A 15290-nucleotide genomic window follows, 5' to 3' on the forward strand; every position below is an offset into this window, starting at 1 on the left:
TGAACTACGTCATCAAAGTTGGCATGCCGTCGCATGATCGTGGCGAAAATGGTGTCTGGTGCGAAGAGCAGGGTCACAGAGCCGAAGTTTTTAAACAGAAAAACAAAGAACATAAACATGGCAAGCATCGGACGAAAGGAGAAATCGAACGGGAGAACAAGGGTAAGTTCGTGACGCAGGGATGTGGTCCTTTCTGTCGCTGGTTGTAGCCATAGACATGCTGCTGCTGTGATGCAGAACACTTGCTTCAAATTCTGTTTCTAAAGTAACGTTAGCTGTGGTAAACTAATATCATCAGATGTGGGAACTCCATACCTTCAGTGGCGGTTTTAGCATGTAAATCTTGTTGGGGCAAACACAAAAACATTTTTTGGGGATACATGCCAGCAAAGCCACTACACAACACTAAACATACATTAATTGCACTATGTATTGTTTAGTGTTGTGTAGTGGCTTTGCTGCCCACAAACTGTTAGGGCCTACATAAAGCTGTCCCAACACCTTACCACTGCTACACCTGGCAGCGAAACAGTTCATTCAGCCTCATTTACTGGCTTTAAAAAAAACATAGCTGAATTGGCTGACTTGCTTAAACAAATGTTGTTTCTTCTGACAATTGAGATGTACAAACTATGGCATAAGGGGACGACGAGCAGATAAGAGGCAATCCGTAATTTCGATTAAGGCATTAATGAGCGAGCTAGCACGGACGTAGTCAATGTAACTATTTGTCCAGCGACATAATTCAGAACATGGGCCGTTCTTACAGTATTCTCCCTGTACACCAAGTCAGAACCGTAGGATAAATAAAGGGGGCATATAAGCAGACAATGAAAGCGCTTACAATATTCAATTATTACATTTCTCTAAAACAGGCTATAGGCTACATGTGCACCACCAAGTCAGAACAGTAGGCGAAATTATGAGGACAAAATGGACCCAATTATTAGGTTGAGGCACATGGGCTACTAACATCTTACTACACAACATACACCTAGTATTACTTCCTTAGCTACAGTATACATATCTCCCTGGCATATTACATAATTTATGCTGCAGCATACAAGACACTTTTGGACTCACCTTATTGTGCTGTGCTTACTTACATTTACATTTTAGTCATTTAGCAGACGCTCTTATCCAGAGCGACTTACAGTTTGTGAGTGCATACATTTTCATACTTGAACAGGAAGGTGTCGCGGCGGTCCTTCTTGGGCCAACTTTGTCATTAAAGTCTGGTCTTCTTCTATGGTGTTTGCAACAATTTGATGTACATTCCGCCACCTACTGTGCGGGTGAATAATAAGGATCCCAAAAAAGGAAATAATGTGGGTAAAAAATAAATCAAATACCATACAAACTATCAGAAAATAAATTAACTAAACAGGTCCCTACACAGGCTCAAAAGACTCCTGTGAGGGTGGGACATTTCCTATTGACAATAGTCCTTGCAGTGCTTCTGCCGTGAAGTCTTGGAGCCCCAAAAACATATCGGCTGCAGATATAATGATGTCCAGCTTCTTGGACTTCTTAGACACTTTTGCTGTACAATTAATCACTGTGGCAATAAATGCCCCAAAATCCACTTTCTTCACAATGTGTATCCAGATAATAATAATAATAATAATAATAATAATATGCCATTTAGCAGACGCTTTTATCCAAAGCGACTTACAGTCATCACTCGATTGACTTAAAACGCTAGCAACTGGTTGCATTGCATCCACCTCCATATCTTCAACACTGTTGCCTCTTGCCCCTTCGACTCTCTTCACCACCTCCACATAGGAAATCTGCAAGACGAAGTTCGGAGCCGAAGTCTACGCTCTTTCGTTGGTGATTGGTCAACAGTAGAGATTCTTCTATAAACTCTTTGTTGTCATTCAACGAGAGACGACTCACTATCATGCACATTTTTTCATTGAGAAATACTGCACCAAACATCTTAGTTAGATGTGAAATTGCGCGACTAAGATCTCTTCTGCAAAAACGTCAATTAATTACATATTTCTTAGATACATTTGGACTATTTTGAGGAAGTGTATACTGGCTACGGCGTCTCAAAATGGACAAACAGTACTATTGCTGTCATTTTTTTTTAAAGGGGAGTATGCGAGCACACTCGTTCGGTTCGGCTAGCCGAGTTTGGCTAGGCACCAGCCGAACTGAAGCATGCTGACTCCTTTACAGGAGCAATTAGGGTTGTGCCTTGCTCAAGGGCACGTCAACAGATTTTTCACCTAGTCGTCTCAGGGATTCGAACCAGCTACCTTTCGGTTACTGGCCTAACGCTCTAGGTTTCGTCCTAGGTTTCTGCCTTTCTAGGGAGTTTTTCCTAGCCACTGTGCTTCTATATCTGCATTGCTTGCTGTTTGGGGTTTTAGGCTGGGGTTCTGTATAGCACTTTGTGACATCTGCTGATGTAAAAAGGGCTTTATAAATACATTTGATTAATTGATTGATCTTAACCGTTAGGCTACCTGCTGTCATTCGATGCCGACACTAGTACTAATCCGATAACATTACCTGTGACTCTATTCCCTCCCTCTCCCTTCACTCTCTAGCTGACATGCACACTCTACTAGACGTGGTGAAGGTAGCAGACAGTCTGGTGTTTGTGCTGGACTCTACAGAAGGCTGGGACAGCTATGGAGACTACTGCCTCTCCTGTCTCTTTGCACAGGGGCTGCCCACCCATGGTGAGCTTCCATACAAGCTATCCAAAAAAGACGCTCACAGTGCACTGGATTTTGTTCAACTCCCCTTGCTGATTATCTAAATGTTTAGCAGATTACATACTGTAGATATTATACATGTTATACTGATTCCTTTACTCCAAATCTCAACTACCCCACCACTTATTTTCTCTGCATCCACTGTCATCTCTCTCCTATATAACCTCCACTTCTCTCTCCAGTCATCTCTATCCTATATAACCTCCACTTCTCTCTCCTGTCATCTCTATCCTATATAACCTTCACTTCTCTCTCCTGTCATCTCTATCCTATATAACCTCCACTTCTCTCTCCTGTCAGCTCTATCCTATATAACCTCCACTTCTCTCTCCTGTCAGCTCTATCCTATATAACCTTCACTTCTCTCTCCTGTCATCTCTATCCTATATAACCTCCACTTCTCTCTCCTGTCAGCTCTATCCTATATAACCTTCACTTCTCTCTCCTGTCATCTCTATCCTATATAACCTCCACTTCTCTCTCCTGTCAGCTCTATCCTATATAACCTCCACTTCTCTCTCCTGTCATCTCTATCCTATATAACCTCCACTTCTCTCTCCTGTCATCTCTATCCTATATAACCTCCACTTCTCTCTCCTGTCAGCTCTATCCTATATAACCTTCACTTCTCTCTCCTGTCAGCTCTATCCTATATAACCTCCACTTCTCTCTCCTGTCATCTCTATCCTATATAACCTCCACTTCTCTCTCCTGTCATCTCTATCCTATATAACCTCCACTTCTCTCGCCTGTCATCTCTATCCTATATAACCTCCACTTCTCTCTCCCCCAGCTCTGGTGTGTCAGGGTGTTTCAGACCTGGCAGTGAAGAAGCGTGTGGACTCACGGTGGGCGCTGGCCAAGATATCCGAATTCCGCTTCCCCGGGGCACGCCTCTTCCCCCTGGACTCAGACCAGGACGCCACACTGATGCTCAGACACCTGGGAGCACAGAGGCAGAGGAGGCTGGGCTTCCGCTCCCGTCGGCCCCACCTCCTGACCCAGCAGGTCTACTACACCCCCAACAGCTCTGAGATGGGGAGTGGGGGAGCCCCCATGGGCCTGGGGACCCTACGTGTGTCTGGGTATGTCCGAGGCTGCCCTCTGCAGGTGGACAGGCTGGTGCACATCTCTGGGTTTGGAGACTTCCAGCTCAGTCAGATCGATGCGCCCATAGACCCCCTTCCCCTCAACTCTATGACCGCTCGTCCTGCTAAGCCAGGGAAGGAAGGAGACGTAGGCATGCAGGTGGGTCTCTCTCTCTCTCTCTCTCTCTCTCTCTCTCTCTCTCTCTCTCTCTCTCTCTCTCTCTCTCTCTCTCTCTCTCTCTCTCTCTCTCCTAGGGATCAGGTCCTCCAGGAGGGGAGAGAAATGGGAGAATTAGAGGGAGCATACTTAAGTTCACACAGGACACCAGATAGGCCAGAATGACCCAAGCCCTCCGGCACATAGACTATTGCAGCATAGATACTGGAGGCTGAGACTGGGGGGGTCGGGGGACACTGTGGCCCTGTCCGACGATACCACCGGACAGGGCCAACCAGGCAGGATATAACCCCACCCACTTTGCCAAAGCACAGCCCCCACACTTCTAGAGGGATATCAACAGACCACCAACTTACTACCCTGAGACGAGGCTGAGTATAGCCCACAAATATTTATAGCCCGGGGGGCGCAAAAACCGGACAGGAAGATCACGTCAGTGACTCAACCCACTCAAGTTGAGTATAGCGACGTAGCTACCACGTTGCAAAACAGGGACGGCATGGAAGAGCACTAGTAAGCCAGTGACTCAGCCCCCGTAATAGGGTTAGAGGCAGAGAATCCCAGTGGAGAGAGGGGAGCCGGCCAGGCAGAGACAGCAAGGGCGGTTCATCACTCCAGTGCCTTGCCATTCACCTTCGCACCCCTAGGCCAGACTACACTCAATCACAGGACCTACTAAAGAGATGAGTCTTCAGTAAAGACTTAAAGGTCGAGACCGAGTCTGCGTCTCTCACATGGATAGGCAGACCATTCCATAAAAATTGAGCTCTATAGGAGAAAGCCTCCAGCTGTTTGTTTAGAAATTCTAGGGACAATAAGGAGGCCTGCGTCTTGTGACCGTAGCGTACGTGTAGGTATGTACCAAATCGGAGAAATAGGTAGGAGCAAGTCCATGTAATGCTAAGTAGGTTAGCAGTAAAACCGTGAAATCAGCCCTAGCCTTAACAGGAAGCTAGTAATAGCACTGGAGTAATATGATCAACTTTTTTGGTTCTAGCAGCCGTATTTAGCACTAACTGAAGTTTATTTATCCGGTTAGCCTGAGAGTATAGCATTGCAGTAGTCTAATCTAGAAGTGACAAGCAAGGATGAGCTTTTCTGCATCGTTTTTGGGCAAAACGTTTCTGATTTTTGCAATGTTACGAAGATGGTCACAGCTTATCACAGGCTGATATCATTACATAGAAAATTGACAGTGATTTAATGAATAATTTACAAACTATAGTGAAGACATTTATCAGCGCTGCTTCTGCTCGTTGACAGTAGGTGCTAACTGCTCTCTAAGCGTTTCAGGATGGTGGTGTTGATGAGGTGGCATCAGTGCGGGTGCTGATGAAGGCAGACCCAGCTCGCAGGGAGAGTCTGCAGGCAGAGGTAGACCCCATGGATGGAGAGCAGACCTGGTCCTCTGATACTGAACTGCTGGAGGCTGAAGGTAAAGGGAGAGAGTGGACAGAGTTATAGGGTCATTACATTGAATTACATGATAGCTGTATGGTCGCAGTGCTGTTGTTGGCATCCATTGTATGGGTACTTTGAACCAGTTCATGTCGACACTGAGTTTATTATTCTCTCTGGGTTTACAATGTAATGAACTTGTCTCTAATAAATGTTTCTCCTTCCCTCAGAGGCCAGAAAGAGCAAGCGTGTTATGAAGGTGCCTAAGGGGACATCAGACTACCAGGCCACGTGGATTGTGGATGAGGAGGATGAAGTGAGCACTGACGATGAGGAGGATGATGCGATGATGGACGAGTCCATAGATGGAGAGGACCTTGACTCTCAGGTGGTAAGTAGTGAGTACACTCCATAGCCTGGGAAACTGAAAAGGCTGCACAGAAGAATGCTTATGTATGTATTTCTCCCGGGACATACAGCATTAGTTTCAAGTTTTATTGTCACGTGCACAAGTACAGTGAAATGCTTTTCTTGCAAGCTCTAAACCCAACAATGCAGTAATCAATATCAATGTAGTACTAAAAATAACATAAGGTAGAACAAAAAGACACTAGAAATAAGAAAGTAAAAAGCTATATACAGGGTGGTCAGTTCCAGTACCATATATACAATGTGAAGGGATACTGGAGTAATATAGGTAGATGTATAGGGGTAAGGTGACAAGGCATCAGGATGTATGACAGAGAGTAGTAGCAGCATAAATTAAGATTGTATGTTTGTGTCTGTTTAGAGTCAGTATAAATGTGTGTGCATGTTATGTGTGTGTTGTGGTGTCAGTGTGCGTGAGTGTGTAGAGTCCTGTGAGTGTTCATAGACTGTGCAAAAATAAATGCAAGGGTCAACTCAGATGGTCCCTGTAGCCATTAATTCAGAAGAAAGAGCGACAACTGTTATGCTGACCTCATCCTGTCCCAGCGCATTGGGTGCACTGCTAAGGTGTTTGTTTACGTGTTTGTTTACCCTCTGCCTGTTGCCGTGGCAACAGTGAAACCACTAAAGGAAAGCGTTAGCAGAAGGGGTAGTGCAAGGAGAAGAGGGTGATCCGTTGGTATTCTGAGTTGATTGTTGAGACGTCTGAGCTGATGTGGGGTGATGCGGAAGACGTCAGGGGGAAGCAGCTCAGACAGGACAGTGATTGGTGGGGGAAAAAAGTGGCGGACGCCAGACGGTTCAGTGTGTGGTTGGGGTTAGGTTGGGGGTGGAACAGAACAGTGTATACGTGACCCGTGGTTAGTCTGCGGCGCAGCACCACTGTTTGTTTTCTCAGTGTCTGCCTCTGGGCTGTAGTGCCAGGCTGCTCACTGTGGCAACAATAGTGTTTGGAGCAGGGGTCCCAAGAGAAGCCACCTGACTTCCTGATCTGCGGACACAACTTCCTGTCTGGACCAGGGGAGGGGACGGCCATTTATTTATAACAGCCCTGCTTGAAAGAAGGGGGGAAATTATTCTATGGCGAAAAGGTTCAGCTCCATTTATTTTCTTTAATTATTATCAGCATGTGTTTGATGTTGGGGTTAGACAGGATTTAACATCTAGGAGATGTTAACAATGGAGGAAATGGTGCTGGGGATGATCATGATTATTATTATTGCAGCTGGGATTGTTCTTAAGGTTGTGAATTGACCCCATGCAGTGAAGATTTCCCCCTCATGTATCTCTTGCTTACTGTAATGCCACTTCTGTGAGAACCACTTGTATACTTCTTCTAACTTCCTTGGGCCAACATGTTGGCTCATTACCATTAGGCTTATAAATAGTATAAAGGGCTTGAACCTCATTAAGACCAGTAGTTGACATTACATATATACATTTACATTTACATTTTAGTCATTTAGCAGACGCACTTATCCAGAGCGACTTACAGTTAGTGAGTGCATACATTTTCATACTGGCCCCCGTGGGAATCGAACCCACAACCCTGGCGTTGCAAGCGCCATGCTCTACCAACTGAGCTACACGGGACCATATATATGATGTAGTATGTACAGTAGCTCTGCAGTAGAAACTAGTGATGGGGGGTAATCGATACAGTTACATATCGGGATATTATTTTTGACGATATCATATTGACAATATTGCAATATTATTTTTGCGCCAGTTGGCTGTACCTGCACCAAAACTCCAGTATTTTTCCTTCATAGCTTGTTCTCCATCATCTTTTTAAATAGGGAACCAATTTGTTTTCAGCACTTTTATTTCCATGACTGATCAAAACTCGTTTTCTCATGGGTCTATCTTGGCCCTCTGCAGCAAAATATAGTGAGCAATATGTTTGGAACATTGAATCGCAATAAAATCACAGTATCGAATCGCAATACATATAGAATCGCAATACATATCGTATCGGCACCTAAGTATTGTGATAATATCGTATTATAAGATCCCTTGCAATTCCCAGCCCTAGTAGAAACATCCTGTCTTTTCCTGTTTGGTTTAGGATGCTGCCTCAGGTTGTGGCTCTAATGAGTACGAGGAGGAGGAGCTGAATTCCACATCAGACAAGGGTGGATCAGACCAGCGCTATGATGAGCACATGGACGAGGAAGGGGAGGGGTTAAAACGCTACCGGGAGGCTCGGGCCAATGAGATGTTCCCAGATGAAGTGGACACACCTCTAGACCAATCGGCTAAGAACAGGTAAGGGCATGACTATCGTATCGTCTATTACCAAACACACAGTGGCCCCTTACTTTTCCTTCAGTACAGTACAGCGGGGCTGTCTAAGCAAAAACATTCAACCAATCCTTGAAAAAGACATGTAACATCCACATTAGACCCATGGCTCACATACAGGTAACTGACAAAATAAAGTGTCTTAATAGGGTGTTGGGCCGCCAGAACAGCTTCAGTGGCCCATGGCATATATTCTACAAGTGTCTGGAACTCTATTGCAACACCATTCTTCCTCGAGGAATTCCATAATTTGGTGTTTTGCTGATGGTGGTGGAACATTTCCAGCTAGTGACTTGATCCTGGCCTTTGGTCAAAGGGTCAAAGCACTCCAAGATCTAACATTTCCTTTAGCAACACTCAGGGGAAAGTCTGAGGGGGGAGGAATGCACCAAACATGTCTGAAACATCTGGTCATATGTAATAGACAATGCCTTCGAGCCGTTAATGCCCAAACTTTACTTTCCAGGAAGTCCTGGCCCAGCGTAATTATTTTGCTATACGTTGACGTTGCTAATTTCCTATGTGCTCAGGTTCCAGCGTTACAGGGGCCTGAAGAGTTTCCGCTCCTCCCCCTGGGACCCCATGGAGAACCTGCCTGCAGACTACTCCCACATCTTCCAGTTCCAGAGCTTTGAGCGCACACGCCGCCGCATACTGGCTGAGGCTGCGCAGGAGGAAGAGGGGGCATGGTAAGAGGCTGCCGAGTGTGTGTGACATCCTGTTTCAATCCTGTCCCCTCTCTGTGCCCCCCATCCATTAACCGTGCTCTGCTTTCTTGGTGGGCTGGTATGTGACCCTCCATGTAGTGGATGTTCCCCCCACGGTGATGGAGAGTGTCCAGGCAGGCAGGCCTCTGGTGCTGGTCTCCTTACTGCCACATGAACAGAAGGTAGACTGTATTGGCATACTCCTGAATTATTGTGTCCTAAGTCTGAAAGTTAAGAATTGTAACCCATTTCTGCTGTAAAATGTTGGTAAAAGTGTAGACAAACTACAGAATCATATAGAAATTATTAATATATATTTATATATTATATAAATTATGAATATACACTATATATACAAAAGGATGTGGACACCCCTTCAAATTAGTGGCTATTTCGGCTATTTCAGCCACACCCGTTACTGACAGGTGTATAAAATCGAGCACACAGCCATGCAATGTCCATAGACAAACCTTGGCAGTAGAATGGCCTTACTGAATAACTCGGTGACTTTCAATGTGGCACCGTCATAGGATACCACCTTTCCAAGAAGTCAGTTTGTCAAATTTCTGCCCTGTTAGAGCTGCACCGGTCAACTGTAAGTGCTGTTATTGTGAAGTGGAAACATCTAGGAGCAACAACGGCTCAGCTGCGAAGTGGTAGGCCACACAAGCTCACAGAACGGGACCGCCAAGTGCTGAAGCACTGACCTCGGTTGCAACACTCACTACCGAGTTGCAAACTGCCTCTGGAAGTAACGTCAGCACAATAACTGTTTGTCTGTAGCTTCATGAAATGGGTTTTCATGACCGAGCAGCCGCACACAAGTCTAAGATCACCACGCGCAATGCCAAGCGTAGGCTGGAGTGGTGTAAAGTTCGCCACCATTGGACTCTGGATCAGTGGAAATGCATTATCTGGAGTGATGAATCACACTTCACCATCTGGCAGTCCGACGGACGAATCTGGGTTCGGCGGATGCCAGGAGAACGCTACCTAACCCAATGCATAGTGCCAACTGTAAAGTTTGGTGGAGGAGGAATAATGGTCTGGGGCTGTTTTTTATGGTTTGGGCTAGGCCCCTTAGTTCCAGTGAAGGGAAATCTTAACGCTACAGCATACAATGACATTCTAGACGATTCTGTGCTTCCAACTTTGTGGTAACAGTTTGGGGAAGGCCCCTTTTCTGTTTCAGCATGACAATACCAACGGGCACAAAGTGAGGTCCATACATAAATGGTTTGTCAAGATCTGTGTGGAAGAACTTGACTGGCCTGCACAGAGCCCTGACCTCAACCCAATCAAATACCTTTGGGATGAATTGGAACGCCGACTGCGAGGCCTAATTGCCCAACATCAGTGTCCGACCTCACTAATGCTCTTGTGGCTGAATGGAAACAAGTCCCCGCAGCAATGTTCCAACATCTAGTTGAAAGCCTTCCCAGAAGAGTGGATGCTGTTATTGCAGCAAAGGGGGGACCAACTCCATATTAATGCCCATGATTTTGGAATGAGATGTTCGACGAGAAGGTGTTCACATACTTTTGGACGTGTGTATATAGATAGATAGATAGATAGATAGATAGATAGATAGATAGAAATGATAATTCTAACAACCTAATCGTCTTATTAACACTATTGTTCGTTAGAAACTATTGACGTGACGTGCCTTTCATTATTGTGATGACTATTATTTATCGAATAAGTACCGAAATAATGTTTAATTGTTAATAGATTAAATTAATCATGTAACAATTAACTCATTAGGAATTTGGGGCACCACGGGAAAAGTTGTTTAACGGGTTGCGGTTTCCCAAATTAACTCTAAAGATATCTAGATATCTTATCATTTAACAGTCATTTATTAATCATTTACCTCATATCAGTCTCATTCTGAAAGTCGTAGGCTCTTTAAGTCTGTACGAACCCGGGTCTTACTGATCATTCCGTACCACACACATTTATTTAATTATTTATTTACTAACTAATTAAAAATGATAACACAAGATACAAACACATACAGGGTATAGGTAGGGATTAAAAAACGTAATACAATGAAAACGGGTCCCTAGCGGACTAACACAATATGACATTTGTTACAAAAGATGGCGAGTTAAAGAGAGAGAGAAAAACACTTGGATACACATGGACCTACGCTCATAGTAATCCTAATACTTTGCCCAGAACTTCCGCCCGTTTGGTAAGAAGTAATGCATGTATTTACGTGTTTGTCTTTGTCGTCTCTGTTGGACCCAGGCCTTCGTGGGAAGGGTGGGCCTTCTCTTTTCAGATGGCCTTTTAGATGTAAGGCTCAGATTGTCCACAAGAGGTCACAATGTCCTTCTTCTTAGTAATCTGTTTACTTTCACTCGTTCTGGAAGTGGTCTTCTGAGGATGGCTAAGCAGCCATGTCGATGATCCCCTGTGGGGTGATGAGAGCAGTGTAGTAGACGATGGTTTGAAGAGAGTAACAGGATGGTCCCACTTAAATTCACCTTCTTAGATACAGTACTTAGAACAGCTACTCAGCCGTAACATTGATTGTTAGTGGAGGCAACTTTGTCGTCTTCACCTCGTGTTGATTTTCAGGGTCGGGACCAATATGGACAACAGCTGCAGCTTGAGGTCCGTCTAGTCTGATCTGATAATTCTTAACTCAGTCTTTTATGCACTCTGGTAAAGAGGGGCGTTTCCGTCATACTGACATGCTCTCTGAGCTCCCTCGGTGTGGCGTGGCTAGTTATGAGGCAAAAGTATTATTATCACTATGATTTTGTTAGAAAGCTAAAGTCACATTCCTATCTTCAGGAAAACATTGTCTTCCTCCTTGATATTTTCTACCCAAGGTAAAGGATGTAAGCCTGATATACACAGTGTAAAAGCTCTTCAAGTCACAATGTTTTAGTTATAACGCCTTTATACAATTTTTAATGACACCACAAAATAGACATTAATTTTACATATTCCATTTCTCATCATTCCCAACGTTTGGATGTTGAAATATATTGTCCCAATATTCATTGTTGGATGTTTTGGGCGGCAAAAGTCTCTGAAACAAAGGACAGTCCTCTCACCATACTAGAGGGCCAGAAATAGATTGTCCTATTTCTAATTTATGGCAGTATTAAGGTGTCAACACCGGCACAGCCCCCCTTTGATCCTGACCCAGGAAGAGTCATGACACTATTCTTCCAGCTCCTTACCCCTTGGTTTCTTTCCATCCTGTGTGATCAGATGTCAGTGATGCACATGCTGGTGAGGAGACACCCCAGCAACACAGACCCTATCAAGTCTAAAAGAAGCTGGTGTTCCACTGTGGATTCAGGAGGTTCAGGGCCTGCCCCATCTTCTCCCAGCACACATCAGGTAGGGGGATCTGGCTAAACTGCACCATTTATGTCTTGAACAAAAATGGTCTATTGAATAAAAAGTATGGCAAATATGCTGACACTGTGGGGACTGGAGTATTGTGTTTTGGCTAGCTTTCAGCACTTTAGCGTTAACAAAGCAAGTGATGGAACCATGTATTTTATCTGCTTCATGTCTACAGTCAGTGTTAGGCTCAGTGTTGTATCTAACCTGTGATTGTCTCTCTCTCCAGCCAACAAGCACAAGCTGGAGCGTTTCCTTCGTGTCGACGCCCCCACGGTGGTTTCTGTGTACGCCCCCATTACATTCCCCACTGCTGGGGTACTGCGCTTCAGACAGAGGGAGGATGGTAAGGGCCTGGATAGAGTGATGTTTGGCTGAATTAGTATGTCTCTACCTGTTTGAGGATGGGGAAGGCCAGAGGAACACACTGCCTTTCTTTGCTTCTGTGTCCATATGAAAGTCTGTATTTGAGCCTGTATCTCTCCTGTTCTCTCCACCCAGGCATGCAGGACCTGGTGGGTACAGGCAGTCTGCTGAGCTGTGACCCCCAGCATGTGGTGCTGAAGAGGATCGTGTTGAGTGGACACCCCTTCAAGATCAACTGCCGGTCCGCTGTCTGCAGATAAATGTTCTTCAACAGGGGTGAGGGGTCACTGAGCTGAGCACTACATGTTTCCCAATAATACCCACATAACTTCTCACAGTCTGTGTCACAAATGGCACCCCATTCCTTTTATAGTGCACTACTAAAAGTGGAGAATAGGTGCCATTTGGCCCACAACTCCTCAGTCGTACTACCAATGTGGCGATGAAGGAAATGGCTCTGACTCATCTGTGGTTTTCATTATGTCTTTTCATTTTAACTGACCTCTGTGCTCTTTTATCTCTGATAGATGACATCCTGTGGTTTAAGCCTGTTGAGCTGAGAACCAAGTGGGGCCGGAGAGGACACATCAAGGAGGCCCTAGGTACGGAGAAAACCTAAACCTTGTCAATACTGTTTAGTGACATGAAACAATGTGTTACCTTCATTGAGCAATTGTTTGAATACCTTACCTAAACCTGTATGTGGGTATTTCTTTTCAGGTACTCATGGACACATGAAGTGTGTATTTGACAGCCAGATGCGGTCTCAGGATACTGTCATGATCAACCTGTATAAGAGGGTCTACCCTCGCTGGACGTATGACCCCTATGTGCCTCTGCCCCTGCCCTGGGTCAAGGGAGAAGGGACTCGGGTGCCAGATGATTTTGACATGGAGTAGGTGGTGGTCTGTTGCAAGAAGTGTGCTATATGGGTGTTGGAGTCTGTAGAGATGGACTTACATGGACTGTGGCGATGACATTTTCACTCCAAGAGATGGATTTCCATTTGTATTAAATAAAACCAATTAGACCAAATCACTTGTTTGTCTTTATTTCATTAGAAAACGTCCTTGTGGTCCAGTTAGTTCATTTACTGGCCATTAGATGGCAACAGTGTATAAGAGGAAACAGGCTTTTTGTTGCAGTGACTGATAACAGGGTGGAACTGAATTCACTGATCATCTGAGAGCCATGTACTGTCATGTCCCTGTTCTCAAACACAAATAACTTGATCAAACATGAAGACAATGTTGAGGCATAATCAGAGAGAGCATGTTCAGATCAATAATACTGTTGTACAGATTCCATTCTCAACTTCAACATGTTTGGCACATTAATTATCACAACTTTGGATAAACTAGCTTGCCTTTCCTATTTAGGTCCATTGGTCCATCACTCTTTCCACTGCCATTCCTTTGGGTCTTTGCATTTTATTCCCCTATTGTAATTTTTTTTTTTTTTCTTAATTATATGCAGATAGTGTACATTGCTGATGAAACTGGAAGAAAAAAATAATGTGTGCCTCTTTAATTAATTTGATTGAAAAGGTTTATTCTAAACACTTGGTCGACTGCTTATATCCCCCACACTAGCTACTGTCTCAGACCTTTACATAGTGCACCCCCCCCACACACACACACACTCCCTGGTGGTCTCTCCCTGACCTGAAGACCTCTTTTCCCCACCAGTCAGACTGAAGCAGAGAGCGCGTGACCCCATGTTGTTCTCTCTCTGGATCTCCAATGCTCAACAGTTTTACATCCCTCCCCATCCCCATCCCATGCTTTGTGCTCCTCTGAGAAACAGTGATTTATGAATTGTAATATTTATCATAAAACTGCGCTCTTGCATGCTCGCAGCGCCATGATTCATCCGGGGTCTCTGTTGGGACTGCACCAAAAGAGGCATGCCAATATGTCTGGGAAACTAGAAGGTGAAGACTTGGGGTTGGAGGAGCGGAACATGATCCAAGAAATGGAGGGGATCAAAAGTTCACTGTACATTTCTTCATACTGCGAATTTGATTACAGTGTGGAAAAAGTTGAAAAATAAAGATAAAACAATCGCACAAGAGTAATGCCTCTTTATTGCCTTGGGGGGCACACTGGGAGCCCTGGACAGTTTTGCTGAAACACTCCATTTATTATCAGCTTTTTTATTTTTTACACGTATGAATGGAGGCAAGGGCACTGAACGGTGACGTGTTAAAAGCTGAAGGCAGGGGTGAGGTGTGCCTGTTCTAGCTAGCTGTTCATGATCAGGAGGGGAAGGGGGGAGGGGGGGGGGGACCCAATATCCCCACCTGCCATGGAGAATGTCCTTAGTCCCATTCTTTTACATGTGTTACTATCTGTCTATAGACGGCGTACACAACATTTCCCCGCACACTATCAATTTAAAACAGATACAAATGCAGTTGTTTAAGGACCAACGGCGACTTGGTAACGCAGTGGAATCCAGCCTAAAAATAAGTGAAGTGTGTGCTTGGCTGTGCTGGCTATGGTCTGAAGGAGTTACAATGGCTTGCGAAAGTATTCAACCCCCTTGGCATATTTCCTATTTTGTTGCCTTACAACCTGGAAATAAAATGGTTTTTTGGGGGGTTTGTACAGTGAAGGAAAAAAGTATTTGATCCCCTGCTGATTTTGTACGTTTGCCCACTGACAAAGACATGATCAGTCTATAATTTTAATGGTAGGTTTATTTGAACAGTGAG

General features: G+C 44.7%; 1 pseudogene; it reads left to right on the forward strand.

The window, feature by feature from the left end:
- On the forward strand, window positions 1-13603 carry LOC121559816 (annotated as a pseudogene).
- Window positions 13604-15290: the final 1687 nt, after the last annotated feature.

This window comes from Coregonus clupeaformis, chromosome 5 (genome assembly GCF_020615455.1).
Source record: "Coregonus clupeaformis isolate EN_2021a chromosome 5, ASM2061545v1, whole genome shotgun sequence".
Lineage (NCBI taxonomy): Eukaryota > Metazoa > Chordata > Actinopteri > Salmoniformes > Salmonidae > Coregonus > Coregonus clupeaformis.